The 24,972-nt window shown below is 43.5% G+C and overlaps 2 long non-coding RNA genes across 3 annotated transcripts in view; one reads left to right on the top strand and one right to left on the bottom strand.

The window, feature by feature from the left end:
• The window catches only part of LOC140911185 (uncharacterized), a 466,381-nt gene that overhangs the window by 404,839 nt on the left and 36,570 nt on the right, over window positions 1-24,972 (bottom strand). The window lies entirely within an intron of this gene.
• LOC140911187 (uncharacterized) overlaps window positions 1-24,972 on the top strand; it is a 39,901-nt gene that overhangs the window by 7,331 nt on the left and 7,598 nt on the right. The window contains exon 3 of one of the 2 annotated variants that reach the window (XR_012158858.2): window positions 1,987-2,124. The exons of the other annotated variant lie outside the window; for it this stretch is intronic. This is a non-coding gene — a long non-coding RNA (uncharacterized LOC140911187). The remainder of the gene's footprint in view (window positions 1-1,986; window positions 2,125-24,972) is intronic. 2 annotated transcript variants of the gene reach the window in all.

The raw sequence follows: 24,972 nt of genomic DNA, 5'->3' as shown, positions 1-24,972 counted from the left end.
ATCGGAGGTATTTATTACCATATCTGAGGTAGAAGAGAAACTCAAACAGCTTAATGGGACTAAATCGGGGGGCCCAGATAATCTTCATCCAAGAATATTAAAGGAATTGGCACATGAAATTGCAAGCCCATTAGCAAGAATTTTTAATGAATCTGTAAACTCAGGGGTTGTACTGCATGACTGGAGAATTGCTAGCATAGTTCCTATTTTTAAGAAAGGGAAAAAAGTGAACCGAGTAACTACAGGCCTGTTAGTTTGACATCTGTAGTATCCAAGGTCTTGGAAAAAATTTGAAGGAGAAAGTACTTAAGGACATTGAAGTCAATGGTAAATGGGACAAAATACAACATGGTTTTACAAAAGGCAGATTGTGCCAAACCAACCTGATCTCCTCCTTTGAGAAAGTAACAGATTTTTTAGACAAAGGAAACGCAGTGGATCTAATTTACCTAGATTTCAGTAAGGTGTTTGATACAGTGCCACATGGGGAATTATTAGTTAAATTGGAAAAGATGGGGATCAATATGAAAATTGAAAGGTGGATAAGGAATTGGTTAAAGGGGAGACTACAGCAGGTCATACTGAAACGTGAACTGTCAGCCTGGAGGGAGGTTACCAGTGGAGTTCCTCAGGGATCGGTTTTGGGACCAATCTTATTTAATTTTTTATTACCGACCTCAGCACAAAAAGTGGGAGTGTGCTAATAAAGTTTGCGGATGATACAAAGCTGGGAGGTATTGCCAATTTAGAGAAGGACCGGGATATCCTACAGGAGGATCTGGATGACCTTGTAAACTGGAGTAATAGTAATACGATAAAATTTAATAGTGAGAAGTGTAAGGTCATGCATTTAGGGATTAATAACAAGAATTTTAGTTGTAAGATGGGGACGGATCAATTAGAAGTAACGGAGGAGGGGAAGGACCTTGGAGTATTGGTTGACCACAGGATGACTATGAGCAGCCAATGTGATATGGCCATGTAAAAAGTTAATGCGGTCTTGGGATGCATCAGGCGAGGTATTTCCAGTAGAGATAAGGAGGTGTTAGTACCATTATACAAGGCACTGGTGACACCTCATCTGGAATACTGAGTTTAAGAAGGATGAATTCAAACTGGAACAGGTACAGAGAAGGGCTACTAGGATGATCCAAGGAATGGAAAACCTGTCTTATGAAAGGAGACTCCAGGAGTTTGGCTTGTTTAGCCTAACCAAAAGAAGGCTGAGGGGAGATATGATTGCTCTCTATAAATATATCAGAGGGATAAATACCGGAGAGGGAGCAGAATTATTTAAGCTCAGTACCAATGTGGACAAAAGAACAAATGGATATAAACTGGCCACCAGGAAGTTTACACTTGAAATTAGATGAAGGTTTCTAACCATCAGAGGAGTGAAGTTCTGGAACAGCCTTCCAAGGAAAGCAGTGGGGGCAAAAGACCTATCTGGCTTCAAGATTCAACTCGATACATTTATGGAGGAGATGGTATGATGGGATAACATGATTTTTGCAATTAATTGATCTTTAACTATTCATGGTAAATAGGCCCAATGGCCTGTGATGGCATGTTAGATGGGGTGGGATCTGAGTTACCCAGGAAAGAATTCTCTGTAGTATCTGGCTGATAAATCTTGCCCACATGCTCAGGGTTCAGCTGATCACCATATTTGGGGTTGGGAAGGAATTTTCCTCCAGGGCAGATTGGAAGAGGTCCTGGGAGTTTTTCGCCTTCCTCTGTAGCATGGGACACAGGTCACTTGCTGGAGGATTCTCTGCATCTTGAAGTCTTTAAACCATGATTTGAGGACTTCAGTAGCTCAGACATAGGTGAGAGGTTTATTGCAGGAGTGGGTGGGTGAGATTCTGTGGCCTGCACTGTGCAGGAGGTCAGACTAGATGATCATAATGGTCCCTTCTGACCTTAATATCTATGAGTTTGCAAACTGTGGCCACAGGTCACATGACACTGGTTCCTCCTCTCCAGCTACTTCTGTAGGAATCCAGGTTCCTCTTTGCAACAAAAAGGCCACTGCTACTTCGAAGGAGACATGAAGCTGGTTTCTGCAACTGGTGCACAAGAGATGGGAACCAGGAAGAATGTGCAAAGCAGCACAGGAGGAAGGTAACATATGCAGGGGAGAGGCCACCAGGCAAAGTGCTAAAGGAGTATTCCTTCTCTAGGTGTATAGGTAAATAATAGATGAGATGCAAGCAGATGGCTCTTGAGAACATGTAACTTAGTTCTTGGATTTTGTAGGACCAGTAAAACATGTTGTTGTGTGTTACAAATGGCTTCCTCTAGTGGCTCTTTACAGGAAGCAGACTGATTAAATTTTCCAAAAAGAACAAAAGCACTTACGTTAAAGACACCTAAATGTTTCTTCTCCCACAATTTTCAGTTTAGCAATTATTATAGTTGCTACAGGGATGGCTCCATAAGCTCCTTACTTCTCTGTGTGAGTGCACAAGGTCACAATGTAGCCGTGATAGTAAGCACTATATCTGGTCGTATTTGTTTGCAGGGCCATGTCTTAAGCCAAGATTTTTTCAAACACTGCTCACTTCCACTTTGAAAATCTTGGCCTTAGATTTGAAGCTCCATCAGGCAGGGACTTTGTCTACTCCTTGTCCTGGGCAGAAAACTATATTACAACATTCAATAATAAACCCACACCCATCCATTTGATGAAGATGCAAAGTGTTACACTGCACTTTCCCACACAACAGTGGATCAGTGGTGGATATTGACAAAGCTGGGCTATAGGAAATGTTTAATTAGACACCTGGTCAGTTTTGGAGACCATAGAAAATGATTTTAAGATGAAAGGAAAATTCTTGAGACAGATGGACAAAAATCAAACTATTGCCCTCATAAAACTATAGAAGAAAAAGGCTGTTTTCTTAGGTGCTTATTATTATATTGTATCAAAGTTCTCTTTTTAAAAATTGTGCTGAGCCAGAGTGGGAAGCATCTCTGGGGTAGGGAGTGCTGAAATTATCACAGCAGTGATTTAAAACACTTTAAACATAAGACAAAACATTTAAACTTTTCAGTAACAATTCAGTATACGTCTCAAAGAAGTTGTGGCTCCTTATTAGTTTGTTAGTTAAAGTTCCTTAGTAAAACTAATTGTCTTCATTTTGCTCTAAAGCTGTACCCTTCAGCAAAAGTAATAGCTGAAAAAGAACAGCCGAAAACCCTCGCAGCAAACGTTGATTAAAACAGAAATTAAAATTAAAATATTACAGTTAGTGGTGCCATCTAGCTGCTGCACGGGCTGTAAGTTATATTACTTTCTATGATGATGGACGGTCGAAAAGGCAATATTTGTTCCTGCCAGTGCATTAATGTTGCATGACCCTTTCTAAAGTAGATTCTATAAATAATTCCTTAGGCTGAAAAATATTTGTTTCGGACTTAACAAATGAGAAAAGAAAGAGAGCTTCCCTGCTGATCATCTGTTGTTATATTTTGAATTCATTCAAACAACATTTTCCTCTTCCTTTCACTGCTCTGCTTTAAAAATCAGAAGCCATCAGGATCATACTTGTTCTGCTTCTTCCTCTGGTGAAAAGCATTTGTAAGAGTTAAGTTATTATTGAAACTGCTTCCTAAACTTTCACTTGTTGCATGCCCACACTTCTTCAATTAGCTTCCCTCCCCATTCCTCACCCCCAGGCTCTCCTGGTAAAAAATTTAATTGTTCATTCCACAAGATAGCTGGGGTGTTGCCTTAAGGCAGCTACCAGTGCCACTTGGAGAATAAGTGACCGGCTCTGCTCCCACTGGAGTCTATGGGAGTTTTGTTATTGACTTTACTGGGAAGGGAGCATGATTGGGATTCCATTTCCTTTTTAAATGGCCTCTCTCTATGGTCCCAAGGACCAGGAGAGAAATAACGGGTAATAATAATAACCTTGGATAGTTCTACACCACCTTTCAAAAGGAACATCTCAAAGGATTTTGCAAACAATGGAACAAGCCTCATAACAAGAACAAGTGAGGAATATTCTTCACGAACATTTCAGCACTTCTGATCATAGTTTCACTTTAGCAGTGTTCACCTCCCAACAAGATGTATAAGCCACATTGGACCTCTTGGAAGCTCAAGTCACCCAAAGATACAGGTTCACTTCTAAAACAAACCAGCACCTCTACAGGCACAGCTAGGTATTATGTAGGCATTTTATGCTATCTCATGATGCCCTCAGTTCTGGGCATCATGGAAAACACATACCTCTTTCTAGATTAGACAGTGCTGCATTCAGGAACAGACAGCCTACCTCCTCTCTGAATATGTTGGCACAATGTGAGCCCAAATAAGTCTTGTGGTTGTGATGGAGAGGTATCCTGGGCCCTGCCATGGCTCATGTGACCTGAAGTATTATGGGCTGCTAGCACTCAGGGGAGAGGGGATTATTGTTCAGATTCATACACAGCAAGTGTACATCTTACACACACCTGTAACTCAGCTTGAAGCGCATTACCCATTTGTCTTTTCCAGGAAACAGAGGGCACACCAGCAATACATGGCTAATGACCCCAACTGTCCACCATAAAGCAGCATCCCACACAGATATAATAGAGCATGAAATGCCCCAAAATGGCAAGAGAGTGCATTTAGATGCCTTCAGACTTCAGAAAATGGAGAGAGGCTTGTTGATTTCTGTAATATGAATGACCTAATCATCGGCGGAACCCTATTTCAACATCGTGAAATCCACAAGTTGACATGGTGTTCTCCAAATGGCAGAGATAAGAACCAGATTGACAATATGATAATCAATGGCAAATGGCAATGCTCACTGACAGATGTGAAAGTGAGAAGAGGTGCAGATGTTGGCAGCAACCGCCACCTTGTGACAACCTCCATCAAGCTAAAACTGAGAAGTGTGGGTCCACCAAACAAGGGACACAGATGTTATGACACTTACAAACTAAAGTCCCCTTAAATACAGAAAGCCTTCATTCTGCAGTTAAAGAACAGGTTTCAGGCATTTGCAGACCTTGATGAAGAGGAGGGGAATGCAGATGAGGAGATTAACAAGAAGTGGGACAAAGTAACAGCAATTTATAAACAGAGCAATGAAGCCTGTGTAGGCTACAGGCAGAAGAGAAAGAAGGAGTGGATTACACCCAGCACATGGAACGCCATAGAAACCAGACAAGCCCTGAAGAAAAAAGTTTTAGACACAAAATCCCAGAAGCTAAAGGACAAATACCGTGAGCAGTACAGCAAGGCACAGTGGGAGGTCAAACACCTTGTGAGAGTGGACAAGTGACATTATATTGATAATCTGGCAACACAAGCAGAGGATGCAGCCGCTCGTGGTGAATAAGGAACTATCTACAAAATGACGCGGCTTATCAGCGGAAAATGGCAGACGCCAACAAACACTTTCATTAGGGACAAACAAGGCCACCTACAGTGTGAGGGATAGCTCAGTGGTTTGAGCAGTGGCCTGCTAAACCCAGAGTTGTGAGTTCAATCTTTGAGGGGGCCACTTAGGATCTGGGGCAAAAATTAGGGATTGGTCCTGCTTTGAGCATGGGGTTGTACTAGATGATCTCCTGAGGTCCCTTCCAACCCTGATATTCTATGATTCTACAATGACAGAAAAAGAACACAAAATATACTGGACAGAGCATTTCAAAGAATTGCTGAACAGAAAGCCATCTAAAGAGGAAGCAAACATCCAGGAGGGAAATGAGGATCTTGATAGAACACAGACACCCCAACTAAAGAAGAGATCATTCAAGCCATCAAATCCTTAAAAAATGTGAAAGCTCCTGGCAAGGATAACTTGAATACAGAATTGTTCAAGGTAAATCCTGAGTTAGCAGCAAGTCTGGGAAAAAGTGCCAGATGAGTGGACCAATGGGGTTATAGTGAAGATACCAAAGAAAGGAACTCTCAGTGATTGTAATAACTGGCACAGTTACACACTTTTATCTGTGCCAAGCAAAGTATTGTGTAAGATCATAGCCCATTATATATCAGAGGCAGTTGATAGCATCCTCACAAAAGGGCAAGCCAGTTTTCAGACAGGGCATGGATGCACAAACCAGATCTTCACTCTACGAAACATAATAGAACAATGCTTAAAATGGCAACAGCAACTCTACAGGCATCGACTTTGAGAAGGCTTTTGATAGCATTCACAGGACCAGCCTATGGAGCATTCTGCAGGCATATGGAATTCCTTTCCGTATAATCAAGATCAAAAGCTTTTATTCCAACTTTACATGCAGTGTTGATTACAGTGAACTCAGTTTTGAAGTCAGAACAGGAGTACGTCAGAGGTGTGACATGTCTGGAATCCTCTTCAGCTTTCTCATTGACTGGGTAATGCAGCGTACAACAGAAGATATGCCAAGAGGCATTAAATGGACACCCTTCTCATCCCTTCAAGACCTGGACTTCGCAGATGATCCTGCTCTCCTATCACATACCCAACATCATATACAAGAAAAAACAACTCGACTCAATGCATGAAGCTAGCAAATTGGACTGAAAAATCAATTGCAATAAGACAGATATCATGACCTTTAATATTGCCTCACCATCACCAGTATGGAGGGAGGATTATGGTCTCACCAATGTAGAAACATTCACACACTTGGGCAGCACCATCAGCAAGGAAGATGGAACAAGCCAGGACATGCGGAACAAAATCAATAAAGCCAGGAACACCTTCAGGAGCTTAAATACAGTCTGGAAATCATCAAAATACAACTCCAAAACCAAACTCAATATTTATCAAAACTGCGTATTTTCAACACTACTTTCAGTGCAGAATGCTGGGAAATGAGAAAGTATGACATGTCCAAACTGCCATCATTCCATACAACCTGCCTCAGAAAAATCCTCTGTATCCTTTGGCCCAGAACAATCTCAAACCAAGATCTATTGACACAGTGCAGCCAAGAGGATCTGAGCACCATCATTGCCAGGAGACGTTGGAGATGGATTGGCCATGTGCTTCCGATGGAAACTGATCCATCACCAGAGTAGCAATAAGATGGAGGCCGCCCGAAAACAACATGGCAAAGAGCTGTAGAAGCCGAGCTGAAAAACCTGGGGCACAGCTGGGGAACAACTGAAAAACTTGCCAGAAACAGAAAGGAGTGGGGGGAGCTTCATTGCTGCCCTAAACGCCAGAGGCGTAATGGGAACATGATGATGATGAGACTTCAGGAAACTATCACAGGTCTCTGAAACAGTTAATGGGATATCCTTGGAATGTTGCATGCTACACATCACCATCAGATTTGTGCTACCTTTGCCTGAGGGAGCTAATACCAATGCAGTCATCCCTCCAGAGCATGAGGAGTTAATGGTGGTGGTGTTATGACAGTAGGAACAGGAAGCAAATGGACAGGTCAGAGGGCAGTGACAGACCCCAGGGTTCTTAATGTAAGGACAATAAAGGACAAGCTGTTGCCACCATCTCTGTCAGTAAAAAATAAACCAAAATCATTTGAAGAGGACGAGTGCACACAGATGGTTATGGTACACAGAGGCAGCATTCATCAGGGCAGTGAGTCATGCTGGAAGTGATTTGCAAAGAAAGTCAGATACATTCATATTCATAGATTATAAGGCCAGAAGCGACCATTAGATCATCTAGCCTGACCTCCCGCATATCACAGGCCATTAAGTTTCACCCAGTTACCCTTGTACTGAGCCCAATAACTTGTGTTAGATGAAAGCAGACCTCCCAGAGAGGCGCCCAGTCTTGACTTGAAGAAACATAGTTCCTTTGAGTCTACAGTGCCCATTGTGGGTGATGGGGAAAAGTGTTGTACTAGTATTTACTTGCGGCTGCCACCTTAGAAGTTGGCTGCCTATGCCAGCCACTGCCTCTCTGGACAGGGGCACTTTGAGATGCAGAGAAGCAGCAGCAATGGACCAAGATTGGGACAGAAGTTGGGACTGTGTCTGTTGTGGAGCCTGGTTGGCATTAGGTGAATGTTGTGAGACAGTGGTGTCCATTAGAGAAGGCAAGTCTGGGTTGTATTCTCCAGGAGATCTGTTGGGCCTGGAGAACATGTTCTATTTAGTGTAGAAGGGTGATGGTTGTCTGAAGGAGACACCCACCATCCTTACAGTGTTTTCTTCCCACACAGAGGCCTTGGGCCAACCTATGTTAAAGCATGCCAACTCATCTGGACAGATGAGCTGCTGCCCCACTGGTGTGCATACAGACACGAGGAAGCATTAAAGTCACAGACACGCATTCACCTAAATCTCTTTCCACTGTATTGGCTGAACAGTACATTGGGTTGGCTTTTCTAAAAGACCCATACTAATTCTATGAGGTTTGGAGATGCGGAAGAAGTGGAGCATCTCTGTAGGACAGCTGACTCCTCAAACCTGGAGAGGCTGGAGTAGGGGTAGGATAAGGTCTTTGTTAACATGGAAAGAGTGATAATGCAGCTGCTGTTGCATACTAAAGAAAGCATCATGTACCACTCTGAGTTTGTGGCCTGAGGCTTAGCTGTGAAAATTAACAATCATGTTATTGATGCTTCCCTGCTCCTTGACTCCCCATCTGAAGAATGAAGTGTGGATTGCAGACTGCTGCGCTGGGCATCACAAAATGCGGAAGAGATGGCCAGCCCTCTGTGGAGATAGAGGCGGTTAGGGACTATTTAGAAAAGCTGGACGTGCACAAGTCCATGGGGCCGGACGAGTTGCATCCGAGAGTGCTGAAGGAATTGGCGGCTGTGATTGCAGAGCCACTGGCCATTATCTTTGAAAACTCGTGGCGAACCGGGGAAGTCCCGGATGACTGGAAAAAGGCTAATGTAGTGCCAATCTTTAAAAAAGGGAAGAAGGAAGATCCTGGGAACTACAGGCCAGTCAGCCTCACCTCAGTCCCTGGAAAAATCATGGAGCAGGTCCTCAAAGAATCAATCCTGAAGCACTTGCATGAGAGGAAAGTGATCAGGAACAGCCAGCATGGATTCACCAAGGGAAGGTCATGCCTGACTAATCTAATCGCCTTTTATGATGAGATTACTGGTTCTGTGGATGAAGGGAAAGCAGTGGATGTATTGTTTCTTGACTTTAGCAAAGCTTTTGACACGGTCTCCCATAGTATTCTTGTCAGCAAGTTAAGGAAGTATGGGCTGGATGAATGCACTATAAGGTGGGTAGAAAGCTGGCTAAATTGTCGGGCTCAATGGGTAGTGATCAATGGCTCCATGTCTAGTTGGCAGCCGGTATCAAGTGGAGTGCCCCAAGGGTCGGTCCTGGGGCCGGTTTTATTCAATATCTTCATAAATGATCTGGAGGATGGTGTGGATTGCACTCTCAGCAAATTTGCGGATGATACTAAACTGGGAGGAGTGGTAGATACGCTGGAGGGGAGGGATAGGATACAGAAGGACCTAGACCAATTGGAAGATTGGGCCAAAAGGAATCTGATGAGGTTCAATAAGGATAAGTGCAGGGTCCTGCACTTAGGACGGAAGAACCCAATGCACAGCTACAGACTAGGGACCGAATGGCTAGGCAGCAGTTCTGCAGAAAAGGACCTAGGGGTGACAGTGGACGAGAAGCTGGATATGAGTCAGCAGTGTGCCCTTGTTGCCAAGAAGGCCAATGGCATTTTGGGATGTATAAGTAGGGGCATAGCGAGCAGATCGAGGGACGTGATCGTTCCCCTCTATTCGACATTGGTGAGGCCTCATCTGGAGTACTGTGTCCAGTTTTGGGCCCCACACTTCAAGAAGGATGTGGATAAATTGGAGAGAGTCCAGCGAAGGGCAACAAAAATGATTAGGGGACTGGAACACATGAGTTATGAGGAGAGGCTGAGGGAGCTGGGATTGTTTAGCCTGCAGAAGAGAAGAATGAGGGGGGATTTGATAGCTGCTTTCAACTACCTGAAAGGGGGTTCCAAAGAGGATGGCTCTAGACTGTTCTCAATGGTAGCAGATGACAGAACGAGGAGTAATGGTCTCAAGTTGCAGTGGGGGAGGTTTAGATTGGATATTAGGAAAAACTTTTTCACTAAGAGGGTGGTGAAACACTGGAATGCGTTACCTAGGGAGGTGGTAGAATCTCCTTCCTTAGAGGTTTTTAAGGTCAGGCTTGACAAAGCCCTGGCTGGGATGATTTAACTGGGAATTGGTCCTGCTTCGAGCAGGGGGTTGGACTAGATGACCTTCTGGGGTCCCTTCCAACCCTGATATTCTATGATTCTATGATAGGTGCCTTATCCCAGTGATGACAGACATTGGGATGGTGGTCAGGATAATGTCATCCTGGGAAGTCAGCTCAAGGGCACTCTGAATGTGTTCTGCAGCCCCCCACATTGCAAGAAGACTTTCAGCCATCTTCTATCGCTGGCAGAGGCATCTCCACTTTTTCTTCAAGGCTCTTGTCCCTGCTGACCAGACCATTAATTTACAGCCTGGGTCCACAGCCAGTCCCTCACAACTCAGCTCCATTGCCTGGACTTGTGGCCACAGAGATTTTCACTGCGCAGCAAGCTCCTCTATAAGATCAGTCATCATTTGAGGAATTCATTTTGTGTGGAAAGAAAGGGAGGACTTGTGGCACCTTAGAGACTAACAAATTTATTTGAGCATAAGCTTTTGTGAGCTACAGCAAGAAATTTGTTAGTCTCTAAGGTGCCACAAGTACTCCTTTTCTTTTTGTGGATACAGACTAACACGGCTGCTACTCTGAAACCTGTCATTTTGAGTGGAGTCTCTGCCCTCAGGCCTGGAGCCATCCCCGGACACAGAGGCTGCTGCTGCAGCCATTCTGTAGGTTCTGGTCTCAAGAATCTTTTGAAAAGCTCCACCATTTGCAGCACATCTGTGCATGCAGCTATCAGTCACACATGTTAATGACAGGTTTCAGAGTAGCAGCCATGTTAGTCTGTATTCGCAAAAAGAACAGGAGTACTTGTGGCACCTAAGAGACTAACAAATTTATTTGAGCATAAGCTTTTGTGGGCTACAGCCCACTTCCTTGGATGCATGCAATGGAAAATACAGTAGGACAATTTTATATACACAGAGAACATGAAACAATGGGTGTTACCATACACACTATAACGAGAGTGATCAGTTAAGGTGAGCTATTACCAGCAGGAGAAAAAAAAAAACCTTTTGTAGTGATAATAAAGATGGGCCATTTCCAGCAGTTGACAAGAACGTGTGAGGAACAGTAGGGGGAAAAAATAAACATGGGGAAATAGTTTTACTTTATGTAATGACACATCCTCTCCCAGTCTTTATTCAAGCCTAATTTAATGGTGTCAAGTTTGCAAATTAATTCCAATTCAGCAGTCTCTCCGAGTCTGTTTTTGAAGTTTTTTTGTTGAAGAATTGCCACTTTTAGATCTGTAATCGAGTGACCAAAGAGACTGAAGTGTTCTCCAACTGATTTTTGAATATTATAATTCTTGACATCTGATTTGTGTCCATTTATTCTTTTACGTAGAGACTGTCCAGTTTGGCCAAAATACATGGCAGAGGGGCATTGCTGGCACATGATGGCATATATCACATTGGTAGACATGCAGGTGAACGAGCCCCTGATAGTGTGGTTGATGTGATTAGGCCCTCTGATGGTGTCCCCTGAATAGATATGTGGACACAGTTGGCAATGGGCTTTGTTGCAAGGATAGGTTTCTGGGTTAGTGGTTCTGTTGTGTGGTGTGTGGTTGCTGGTGAGTATTTGCTTCAGGTTGGGGGGCTGTCTGTAAGCAAGGACTGGCCTGTCTCCCAAGATCTATGAGAGTGATGGGTCGTCCTTCAGGATAGGTTGTAGATCCTTGATGATGCGTTGGAGAGGTTTTAGACGGGGGCTGAAGGTGATGGCTAGTGGCGTTCTGTTATTTTCTTTGTTGGGCGTGTTCTGTAGTAGGTAACTTCTGGGTACTCTTCTGGCTTTGTCAATCTGTTTCTTCACTTCAACAGGTGGGTATTGTAGCGGTAAGAATATCTTGTAGGTGTTTGTCTCTGTCTGAGGGGGTGGAGCAAATGTGGTTGTATCATAGAGCTTGGCTGTAGACAATGGATCGTGTGGTATGGTCTGGATGAAAGCTGGAGGCATGTAGGTAAGTATAGCAGTCAGTAGGTTTCCGGTATAGGGTGGTGTTTATGTGACCATCGCTTATTAGCACTGTAGTGTCCAGGAAGTGGATCTCTTGTGTGGACTGGTCCAGGCTGAGGTTGATGGTGGGATGGAAATTGTTGAAATCATGGTGGAACTAAATTAGGCTTGAATAAAGACCGGGAATGGAAGTGTCATTACACAAAGGAAAACTATTTCCTCATGTTTATTTATTTATTTATTCCCCATGTTTATTCAAGTTGCAGTGGGGGAGGTTTAGATTGGATATTAGGAAAAACTTTTTCACTAAGAGGGTGGTGAAACACTGGAATGCGTTACCTAGGGAGGTGGTAGAATCTCCTTCCTTAGAGGTTTTTAAGGTCAGGCTTGACAAAGCCCTGGCTGGGATGATTTAACTGGGAATTGGTCCTGCTTTGAGCAGGGGGTTGGACTAGATGACCTTCAGGGGTCCCTTCCAACCCTGATATTCTATGATTCTATGATTTTTCCCCCATACTGTTCCTCACACTTTCTTGTCAACTGCTGCAAATGGCCCATCTTTATTATCACTACAAAAGGTTTTTTTTCTCCCCTGCTGGTAATAGCTCACCTTAACTGATCACTCTTGTTATAGTGAGTATGGTAACACCCATTGTTTCGTGTTCTCTGTGTATATAAAATTGTCCTACTGTATTTTCCACTGCATGCATCTGAGGAAGTGGGCTGTAGCCCACAAAAGCTTATGCTCAAATAAATTTGTTAGTCTCTAAGGTGCCACAAGTACTCCTGTTCTTTTTACATGTTATTGATTGATTAGCATATGCTAATAGCCCCAGATGGGCAAAGGTGCTCAACCTGGAGTGAGTGGAATCAGCTGAGAAGATTTTGAACTTGGTTGCGTATTTGGGACCCTGTGCAGGAGCCAGGGCTGGCTCTAGGATTTTTGCCACCCCAAGGAAAAAAATTTTTGGCCACCCCCGATCTTTTTTTGTGCCCCCTCACCCGCAGCTCTGCCCCAACTCCGCTCCTTCCCAACCCCTTCCCCAAATCCCCGGCCCCGCCTCCTCCCCCGGGCTTGCCGCAGTTCCCCCCACACAACCCCCCGCCCTAGCTCACCTCCGCTCCCCCTGCTCTCCTGAACACACCGCCGCTCCGCTTCTCCCCGCTCCCTCTCAGGCGAGGGAGAGGCAGCGTGTTTAGGGGAGCAGGCAGAGCGGAGGTGAGCAAGGGTGGGGGGGGAAATAATGTGGGGGTAGAGGAACCGCTCCCCACCCCCGCTCACCTCCGCTCCACCACCGCCGCCTCCCCCGAGCGCGCCGCCGCTTGGCTTCTCCTCTCTCCCTCCCTCCCAGGCTTGCCGCGCGAAACAGCTGTTTGGCGTGTGGCAAGCCTGGGATGGGGGAGAGAAGCGGACCGGCTGCGGCGCGCTCAGGGGAGAAGACAGAGGCGGGGCGGAGGCGAGCTGGGGCGGCGGGGGCACATTTCTAGGGGCGGGATGGCCGGCGCTGGAATGCCGCCCCTCAAAATGTGCAGCCCCAAGCACCTGCTTGTTTTGCCGGGTGCCTAGAGCCGGCCCTGGCAGGAGCAACACTTAGATCCCTTACCATCCCTAACACCAGAAAGTAGATTATAGACTGTGCCTTTGCCAGACACATCAGCAAACTAGGTGAGTTAGAGGGAGAAATGATGAGAATGGGGCAGATATACGTTCAGGGACATACACGACTACACAATGCTGCTTTGGACCTTCTGTGCTGACATGTGGCCAGGCAAGGCTCAGACAAAGCATTCCACAGCAGCCACTTAATGAACACCTTCTTGTGAAACAATTATTTCTGCTTTTAAATGCTTGGGAGCAGCTCAGATAGGACTGTGATGGAAGCTATGCAAGCACCTAGCTTGAGAAAGGAGTGCAGCTTTTCTTCTCCTTGCAGACATAGCTTGTGTGTGCAGGAGTGGTATCACAAAGTGGTATCTTTCACTAGGCTAGATATTTACCTTAAGTCCTCATAATCAGCAAAGCATCCCTTGTAAATTATTTGCCAGCAAGTCTCTGGGCATTGTAGGCTTTCATGTTTACTGATTTACATGCAACCAGAGAGTCAATGCTGAATTCCTCCCATTCAGCATCCCTTAGACAAGCGTCTGTGCTTCTCTTTTCCCACTAGGAATAACTACAGAGACACAATAGTTTTTTCCACTTTCCTCATTATACCAGGGTCAGGAAAGCATTTCAAACCATCAAAATCTCCAAAGTGCAGGAAGCTACATACACCACAGTCTGGAGTGTGGGTTCAGCTTGAGTGAGTATGCAGATGCTTCTCCAAAGCTTATCTGAACTAGCCAAACCTACTAAATTTACAAAGCTGGGCTGGACATTTTATGAGAACAGGATCTCTCACAAAATTTTCAGCATTTCCTTGCCTAACCAGCAACACTTGAAAGCAACTTCTCATTTGCAGCCCCAGCTAGAACCTTGAAATGGAAAAAAAATGGATCACAACATTTCAGAATCCTACAAGAATTCAGTGAGACTTAGTTCCTAGAAATAATTGAAGGTTGAGATGATTAGTAGGGGGGATTATTACTTTTTCCCCCAATCCAATTCACCCTTCTTTAAATTGCACCAAAAAAACCCTTCCCCATGGTAACCTATTCTCTCATTTCAAATACAAATCTCTCCCAACTCCTGCACTGCCTTGCTGCTAGGGCACCTTCTATTACAATAAATTATTAACAGCTCATAAATTCTAAGCCAGCAATTATTCTCCAAAAAGGTTAGCCTGATCAAATAACTTCCACCTTAGCTCAAAGCTCCTTGATCAAAAGTGAGGCCAAAACATTGCTATGGCTGGGGGTTTCATTCCAGCCCTGTGTCCCCTGGTTTCAAAGGCCAATCTTTGTTTTTGAAGTTGAGGATTCACAGTCAGCTATCTTGTGGAGTTTCATATTAAGTGTTTTCCTACAGGGCTGATGGTCTGTGTCTGCCCTTTGAAATATTTCCATCAACCTAATGTCTGTTTCATTTGCTTGTATTACAGAGGCCTGTTCCATCACTATGGTTAAAATTGTGTTGGCATTTTCATTGCATCCCCTTCAGATCACTGGGTCAGACATTGAAATGCTACCACAATAAAGCATGTCTTAAGCTTTGCTAAGAGAGTTGAATAGCGTAGTTTTCATGAAGAATAGGAGCAGCAAGTAAACTGTGTTGCTTGTTAACTTTGCACCTACTAAAATCTATTTTTGTAAGGGAACATTTCAACATGGGTTATTTACAGTTCCTGGAAGCACACTCCAAAATAGACTGTTTTTCTTATGGTGAATACAAGAAGGAAGTTAGACATTTTATGTGATGACTACAAGAGACAAATTTAAGTGAGGATCCCCATCTCTGTGCAGATCAACCTTGCAGTGCCCCATGGAATGGTGCCAGGAAGTTCTGCAGTCGCTACTCAAACCTGGTCGGTCTTCAGTTCTCAGTTCACCTATCTTATTTTTCTCCACTAGTGGAAGGTTGACCTTGGTGACCAGGTTGGCCAGCAATGACCCAGGGGTCAGTACCCAGTGGTCAGCAGCATTGTATACAAACTCTCATGGTTCTTCTCATATTTTCATGGGTTAACATGGTCCATCAGTGGGAGGAAGGATGTTCTTGCTCCCTTACTTGCAGTCTGAAGTGCTGCAAGAGCCACTTACCAGAGCTTGGAGAAGAGAAAAAAAGGAAGTCGCTGCAGCAGTGGCTGAGCTTTCTTTAGAGTCCAAGGGCAACAGCATTCAGCCAGAGAGATGAACCTGTGTGTGCCAGTGGCTGATGCAGGAGTGGAGCAAGGTCTGGTTTGTCTGGGGGTGCATCCACCAAATCCACAGGCCCAGCCGAGGAGTCATTTGGTAGTATTTTCATTATGAGGAGCAGACTTTGGCCACCAGGGTGGATTAGCTTGTGGAAGCTGCTGAGAGACCTGATCTATATCTACATCCTGATGAAGGGATATTTTCCAGCTGCTTCAGGCTGCTGATCTATACTAAGACTCCAACTGGTTTTAAAACTGTTCAGAAGTTGGGAGGGAAGTTTCTCCACCACAGACCAGAGAGCTGATTTATGCCAGTTTTAATGGATGCAGCATAGGAGGATCATGTAGTAGCGTAGAGTAAGTATCCTGCAATTACAAGCTAACACCTTCATCCATAGTGCCTGTGGTGATGTGTCCTCTGGCCAGAGGACAGTGTACATTGTGGGTGACCCAGCTCATTGGACTTAAATAGCACATGGAGGAGGCAAACTGAGACCTCACAATATGGACAAGTTGAAGCCCTTAAGCATATAAACTACAGGAAGAGAACAGAGAGAGGCCCCTGGTCAAGCTGCTAGAGCCTGAGACACATGCTGTGTCTGCCACCCAGCAGCTCCCAGTTATAGGGAGTTTATTCATCACTTTCTCCTGGATCAGGAGCCCTTGAATCTTGCCATGAGCCCTCGGTTATTTACAGGGGAATATCCCCTGCTTTCATAAACAAGTCTGGAACAGCTGCCATTGTTGGGAGGAACAAAGAATGCAGGCTATACTTATGGGATGGGGGACTCTAGCCTAGCAAGCAGTTACTCTGAACTGGATTTGGGGGTCATGGTGGATAATCAGCTGCCTGTGAGCGTCCAGTGTGATGCTGTGGCCAAAAGAGCTAATGCAATCCTGGGTGGTATAAACATGGGAATATCAAGTAGGAGCTGAGAAGTTATTTTACCTGTGTATTTGGCCATATTTATATCGTATTTATATTTTATATGTTTGGTTTACTGCTTATAAACCTTATATTTAAGGCAAGAAGATCAGGACTAGTAAAGAAATTTTACTTAGAGTGTTTGTTCCTGCAAATTAAGAGACATGGACTAACTCTTCCAAGGGTGAAATATTCTCATTTACTAAGCTATATGGTTTACATTTTTAACATTCATTTGTCATTTTCCATAGGGATATAGGGAATTTTGGAAAAGATGCTCAGCCCTTAGGTGCCTAGGGGTGGGAGAGAGAGATAGAAGCATGGGGTGCAGCTTAAACACTCTTATTTTCCCCAGATCATCACTCCAGCTATAGGGCAGGAGGAAGGTCAGTGGAACCACTACTCTCCACAGGTATGAAAGTGTGCAGAGTCGGGGGGGGTGGGGTGGGTGTACAGGCAAAATCATAGAGCTATGCAAGGGAGTAAAAAGCCTTAAGACAAAGAGGTCAGACCTGGGTTGAAGATTCTAGGGAGATGAATTACTCTTTTACAAAGCCATTATGCAATTCAATCCTTGATGTTACCATTAGGAGTCTGTTTTTCTTAAAAAGCTTGGTCCATTAGTTCTACCTGTATGGTTTGTAATGATAGCAGATATAAAATTAAGCCATATATGTATACATTAAGTACACACCCATTAGAATTGGAGCTTTCACGAGTTTACATACCTAAGGAACAAATACATGTTTCAAGAGTGTGTGTAATATTTGAAAAAGCAGCATGTGTCTGAAGTAATTCTATTGGAGAGAGCCTGCAGCAATCTTGAAGTGAACTCTGAGGGACAAAATAGTTGGGAGAATTTTTTCCCATAATTAGGGAGTTCTCAGGTCAATAAAGCTCTAGTGAAGGCTGTCATTTTAATCACCACATCAAATTAATCTCTCTCAGGTAGTGTCTTGAGTGTCCTGCTCAGACGTCAAGGTTTCTCATCAGATGCTTGGTGCCTATGGTGTGGTCAGCGCAATACATGGGGAATCACACAGGAAAACAAAGTTTAAGAGGCCTTGAACAACAGAACAGTTACCTTGCAGCATCTAGGATTTCCCCCTAATTAAAGAACCCCAGTGCAGAAAGCTAAAAAGAGAACATTCTAAAGTTTTCAAAAATTATATCTGAAAGATACAAGTAGAGAGGAAGTAATGAACAATATTAAAGTTGTTTAAGACATTGCTGTTCTCAAACTGAGCTTCTGTTCTTATCTGTCTGCTCACCAGAAAAAACAAAACAAAACTTGTTCTGTAAAGAAATCCTCTTCGTGGTTTGCTTAAATGTGTTCCCCAAAACTTTCTTTCAGCATGTCTTTAACCTACTCACTGCTTGATATAATTCATATTGATAATATGTGACTTGTTATGTGACTTGTGCGGTTTTAACAACATCTTTGCAAGAAGCTCATTTCAAGCATCTAGGTAAAGTTTGGGGAAATGGATTTTTTTTTTTTTTGGCTCAAGTACGGTACACAAACAATCCTGTGAATCTTTGTGCTAATATTTAAGTGGGACCTTTTCACTGTGAGCTGATTGTTAACATGGATTTCACACCATTGAAAGAATATGTAAAGCTAGAAAAAGACTGTCCACTTTGTTTAACCTGTGACATTTCCCTTCTGCCTAGCAACCCATAACAGTGCCAGAGGACTTGTAATTAGGTCCTCTGGTGAGCTATCAGGGTAGACCATTTCAAACTAGCAAAGAGATGTCATGCTTTTACTGCACTTTACAGTTTATATGAGAACTTGTAAAAGAGCAAGAGAAGAAATATTTGCTTAATCTAATATCTGTAAGACAAGTCCATAAACTCAGATGCTTGACATTTCTTTAGAACTGAAAGGAACAATATTTTTAATAGCATTTCAAAACACCTTGTTACACTGGAAAGGCTGCTGGCTTCATATACTCTTTTTGTATGGAAAATAGGCTTGTCACCCTATTCCATCCTGCATTTCTGTAGTAAAAACTTGTTAATGTTTAACAGATCTATGAATCTGGAGCCTTTTTTGCACTTAGTTATGCCTCAAATATGTTGTAACTGAAAGAATAATACTTTTCACTTACATAGTAGCTTCTTTCATCTGAAGAATTCAAGGCTCTTTATAAAAGTGGGTAAGCATTATTATCCCTATTTTATGGTTTTGGGGTAGAAATCAGAGGGGTAAAGAAACTGACTTGTCCAAAGTCACACAGCAAGTCAGTAACAGTCAAAATCAGTTCCTACATTTAAATGAAACAACATCTGTGTATATAAAAATCTTCCCACTGTATTTTCCACTGCATGCATCTGATGAAGTGAGCTGTAGCTCATGAAAGCTTATGCTCAAATAAATGTGTTAGTCTCAAAGGTGCCACAAGTCCTCCTTTTCTTTTTGCATCTAACATGGGTCATCTGTAGGGGCTGAAGCTGGGACCCGGTCTAAAAGCATGAGCCTCTGCTGTTTGAGATAAAGGACTACGTCCATCAGCTTGGAAGCAGCTGCCTCATAAACCTCTATAACCATCCCAGGCTACGGGATACTCTGATGTGGGGCTCCCTCAGTCTTGCCTGTTGAAGTTGTTCCACTTTAGATAAATTAGGGAGTCATTGGGCTAGAGAGAGTGAGAATGACTCTGTAGCCTGGTGGTTAGGGCACTCACCTAGAAGTGGGAGCAAGGCTGTCCAGGGAGAGGAAAGGGGCAATCTGATACAGGCCCCCTGTTTAAGAGGTGCCCCCAAATTGAGTAGCACACGCACATGAGAAGATTTGAAAAGGGATCTGCTACCTTTCTCCCCACAGACAGAGGGGGGAATTGAACCAGGGGGTCTCTCACACATCCCAGACAAGTATGTTAACCCCTGGGTTAAGAGTTATGAGGAAGGTTGCCTTTCCCCCACCCCAGCTGTTTTGTGTTGAGTTAGGTGATATATGAGCATACCTATCAGATTGGGCCCTGCAGGCAAGTTAGGTGGAGGAGTGTCTATTTTTCCCTGGTTCGTGGATTGCACTGGGGCTTAGGCATTCCAATACCTAGAGTGAGGCACCATGCATATGCTGGGGCAGAAAAATAGGTGTCTAGGGACTTTTACAGTGGAAATTTAGGTGTTGAGTGAGTTTAAGTGCCTACATGGGGAGGCGGCAGCTGAGCAGAGGTTTTGCAAACTCTAGTGGTGCCTAAATCAGGGACTTAGGCACCTAATGTGGTAGTTAGGCACCTAAGTCCTTTAGTGAATCTAGCCTTTTGAGTAATTAGCTCTTTCCATAATTTCCACTTCATGATTCTTTATTTCTGATGGAAACAATTTTCAACACTAAAAGTGAGGGCAATAGTAACATTAGGACTAAAATGAGAGACAACTGAGGTATGATCCAGATCACTATGGTTATTTTATGGTTATTTTACCCTCATCCACCTTGTCACTCATAACTTTGCCACTTGTGAGGATTAGTATGATTCCAGACTCAGGGCAATGCAGCCTTAATACCACATCATCATACATTCCCTAAGTACATAACCACACCAACAGATAAGCAGAGGCAGCCAACAGAGCAAGCCTCCATGCATTGTCTGCCTCAACCCTGTCCTGAAGGGACCATCTCTAAATGTGTGATGGAGTACTTCAGTTTCTATGTTCGTTCAGTTCTACTGAGTGGCAATTAGTGCCAATTGTAGTGACGAGGCTACCCTAAAAATCATGTACTTGATAAAGACATTGGATTTATGGTTCATTACTAACAATCTGTAACCACTAATCCTCCTTTGTCCTACAATTACAGAGGTCATAACTGCCCACTTCACCTTGAATTGATTCTTATGGCATGTAAGCTCCATATGCTAAACAATCTGTTCTACCTTATATTTAGCTCTGACACTCGGAGTACCTTTCCCAGAGCTGAAGAAGAAGAGTTCTATGGAAGCTCAAAAGCTTGTCTCTTTCACCAATCGAAGTTAGTCCAATAAAAGCTATTACCTCACCCACCTTGTCTCTCTAATGTCCTGGGACCAACATGGCTACAACATTGCAAACAAAGCTACAAGTGGTTTATGCAAGTTATCCCCAACAGAGGGCAACAAACCATGACACCTTATCACATATTTTGTATGTTACACAGAACTATTTTTAAAATATTTTAGGGAATTTTACAAGATTTTATTAGGGATGACATTTTCTATCCCTCTCTCTGTAAAGCCAGGTGCCTCAATTATCCTGAGCCCAACGAGTAAGCATCATAAGGAAAAGAAAAAAAACTAATTGATTTAAAACACCTTTAAAAGTCCTCAGGCAGGGTGATTTCAGGGGAAGGAAATACTAAAAAAAAACTCTGGCAGGGTAATTATTTTAAAAAGTTAAAAAAAAAACCAACAACAAAACAAAATACTGACAGCTGTTGGAAGATGCTTGGTGATTTAGAAGCTCAGAATAAGTACGGGGCAGGTGATACATTCCTAGGTACTTGATAACTCAATCATTTATATTCTGCCAATTTAATCACATGGATATCACCTCTATATACATACACATGTATGTTTTTATACATATATATGAATTGTAGTGAACTTCATTTCACTCTTTCACATTGACGGAATCCCATGATTATTCTAAATTGTGCCCTTTGTTTTTTCCATATTTCTATTGTTTAATTGAAACTAAAGAGATCCGCAGCCTTGTCCACAAAATCATAAATCACCCATACTCTGTACCCTGTTCAGGCTGAATTGTGTTAAACCTCCTGGGCAGTATGAGAACTCAAGCAGACCAGGAAATGTTTATTCAGATAAGAGATTTTCAGAGAAAGAAAAAAAAAAAGCTCATGATTCATGTGGGATTTCAGTTATTCTTATGCTGAGAGGGATAAGAAGTGCATGCTGTCAAGAAGACTGCATGTAGCATAATACTATTTGACCCTGGACTCTACTAGTGACTGAGGCCCAGATCCTCAAAGACATTTAGGTGCCTAAATTCAGGGCCGTCCTTAGGCATACGCAGCATATGCGGCTGCGTAGGGCACCCGAAAATTTGGGACACCACCGGGACAGCAGGTAAAAGTGGATCGGCGCCCGCACTGCCAGCGCACGCTGCAGTCTCCTTAGGCAGAAGCCATATTTACGGAGCCGAATGCACTGGTGCGGCACATTCTGCCTGAGGGAGAGGATACAGGAGTCTCTGCGGGGAACTGTGACTCTCCGCTGACATGAGGTGGGCTGGGTGGCTCGGTCTCCTTTGCTGCCTCATCCCTCCGCCCCTGGCTGCGAGCCCAGGCTGTCACAGCATCTGCTGCGTATGAAGCTTGGTGTGGGTCAGCAATGGGGTGGGGGGGTGTTCTTCTGGGGGTTTGCGGGCGGGGGTGCTGTCTGTGCCCCAAGTCAGGCATAGGGGCACCAGTTTAATAACACTGCGTAGGACCCCATAAATCCTAAGGATGGCCCTGCCTAAATCCCATAAATACCTTTGAGGATCTGAGCCATACTCCTACTTTGGATACAAGACAGGTATTCCAAGCAAGGACCCAGGTATCTATGTAGGGAGAGTTTAATAATCATATACAGTCAAGAAAGCTGAAAGGGCAGTGAGAAAGGCATGAAGCCCCCCTGCAGCTTTAAAATGGCTTTAAATAAGCAGCCAATAAGGAGCAATTGAAAACAAGTTCAGGACAGCTGAATGCAATTATTGTTACCCAGAAATGCTATGATGCGGGGGTGGGGGGGAAGTATTGTGTAGATTGTAAACAAAAGCTGAAGTCAACAAAAATATAATTTATCCTTCAGAAGTCACCAATTTCCCCAATTCTCACACCACGCGCAATAGCGTCAGGAGTCTGCTTCTGCAGCCAACATCAGGAAATCCTGTCTCCCAGGGCCTAATGCTCAATGAAATAATTAGCATCAATCAGAATAATAAGTAGACAGCAGCTCAGCAGGGAATAAAAGATACACAGGAATCTCATGGGGATAGAAAAGGTCCTGTAAAGGATGATCACAAGGGGGTCAGACAAGATAGTGAGCACCAAATTATTACTTTGGACCTTTCCTTACAGAGATAGGAAAGTGAGAGTTCATGAGTTCAGAAGATGGGGCAGACAAATCAGCAAAGGATTGTAAAATAATGTTTCTAGGTGCTTATTAATCCACACACCTTCTGAGTTTGGTGTTCTGTCCCATCTAGTGGCACCGAGAGCTAAATGAATCTGCTTTACAGCCTTAGCTAACAGCCAGTTGGCTTTTAGCTCATGCACTAGAGAATCCTGCACAAAGGCCTCAGCTTCGATTCTGGCTGATGACAACCGGGGTCTGTCGGCGTTACAAGTGGGGGATTGTCCAGGATTTCAACTGGGAAGTCTCTGAAGCTTGGGATGTGCTTCCTCAGCTAGGGGAAGTATGAAACCCACACACCTTCTGGGTGTGGTGTTCTGTCCCATCTAGTGGCACCGAGACCACTTAGAGAGATAAAATGAGTCTGCTCTACAGTGTTAGCTAATAGGGAGCTGGCTTTTAGCTCATGCAGTAGCAGCTCCTGCACTAAGCTCCAGAGGTCCAGGTTCAATCCTGCCCACGAGCAGGGTCTGTTGACATTACACTTACGGCTGGCAAGGTAGTGAATTCTGTGGAGTTGCATTAGGCACCCCAGGTCTGATATGACCCATGGTTTTTTTTAGAGCACATATTGCATGGACAGGAAACTTCAGCATACACAGATTTGCTAAATGAAGCAGCAGCATATCTGGTGGTGAGAGCACAGTATTAAGAGTCAGGCAACCTGGGTTCCCTTCCCCATTGTGCACCAAGACCAAGTCATTTAACGAAAGAGGGATAATACACAACAGCAAGCCTATTTCATTAATTCAGTTGTGAAGCACTTTGTGGTCCTGGAATGGAAGGTAGAGTACAAAATGTTATTACAGATTTGATGTGAGTCATAGAGATTCTTGAGGGCTAGCTAAGCAAACGACCTTTAAAGGGGATGTGAAAAATAGGAGGAAGTCAAAGGTTCCGTTTGATTTAATTTGGGAGTGGGGCACCTAAAAAGTCTGTTAAGGAATTAGGTAATGTGAATGAGGGTATTTTTTTTTAAAAAACAAACAGTTTGATTCAGTGTAGCCAGCATGATTTCAGGACCTAACTTGTTGAAAGTTAAGGACATTATTATCATGCCAGATAATTTGGCTGAAACATTACATTTGTATACTTTGGATACAATAATTTGGAAAATTTGCCTTGGATATTACATTTGTCTAGTTAGCATACAAGAGAATGTCTGACAGAATTCAGTATTGAAGGTTAAATTCCATGTTGGTTGGAAAATATAGGTTAAAGGAAAGGAAAGTTCAAGCTGGAATGAGATTGCAGGAAAATAACATAAAAATCACTGTTAAGACCCCAGCTTTTGATCTGTGTAATGAAATGGCCGACTTACAAAATAAGGTTTCCAATTTTGCAATTTATACTAAACACAATTTCAGCAAATCTGTAGTCAGATATAAAAGGATTTAGAGCCTATAAATATCTAGACTAAGTAGCTAACAAGTATGGTCCAGAACAGATAATTATGGGACAATAAATCTGAAAGCAAAGAGCCACAAGAGGAAATATATATTTAATGTGCAGGTGCTGTATCTCATTGACCGGAGATACAGATTGAGTTATTATACAAAGAGCCCTTAACTCAATGGACAGCCGCAAAAGAGGGATGCTCTTGAGGTGAAACAAAACCTTTTAGAGGGATAGGTTTTAATATGATTTTAAAATTTGTTTCAAAAGGGTTTTAACTCCTTGAATCCCACATGATGGCTCTCACTCTTCTTTCATTTGAAATGACTGTGTTATTATCATAGACATATATGAAATTGCTAATTATCGAGCATACTGCACTTCCTTCCTACAGGAAAGTCGACAAAGGAAGGGATTGGGTTACTGGGTTCTGTTTCAGACTCAGCCTCTGGACTGGCACCTTGCAGTCCTGCCCTAGTAAGAGGTAACATGACAGCCACCATACTGAGGGGCCCACACATTGAGGACTGAGCCAGGTCGCTACAGCTTGAATTAAAGAGCCAAGTTCTCATGCAGAGAACTGTAATAGACTCCCACCCTCTGGGGATTGGTCACAGAGAGGGAGGCGTAACCTACAATGACCAACGGGTTGCT

This window comes from Lepidochelys kempii, chromosome 5 (genome assembly GCF_965140285.1).
Source record: "Lepidochelys kempii isolate rLepKem1 chromosome 5, rLepKem1.hap1, whole genome shotgun sequence".
Taxonomy (NCBI): Eukaryota; Metazoa; Chordata; order Testudines; family Cheloniidae; genus Lepidochelys; species Lepidochelys kempii.
The sequence above is the reverse complement of the archived record's forward strand: the minus strand, read 5'-3'. Positions and strand labels throughout refer to the sequence as shown.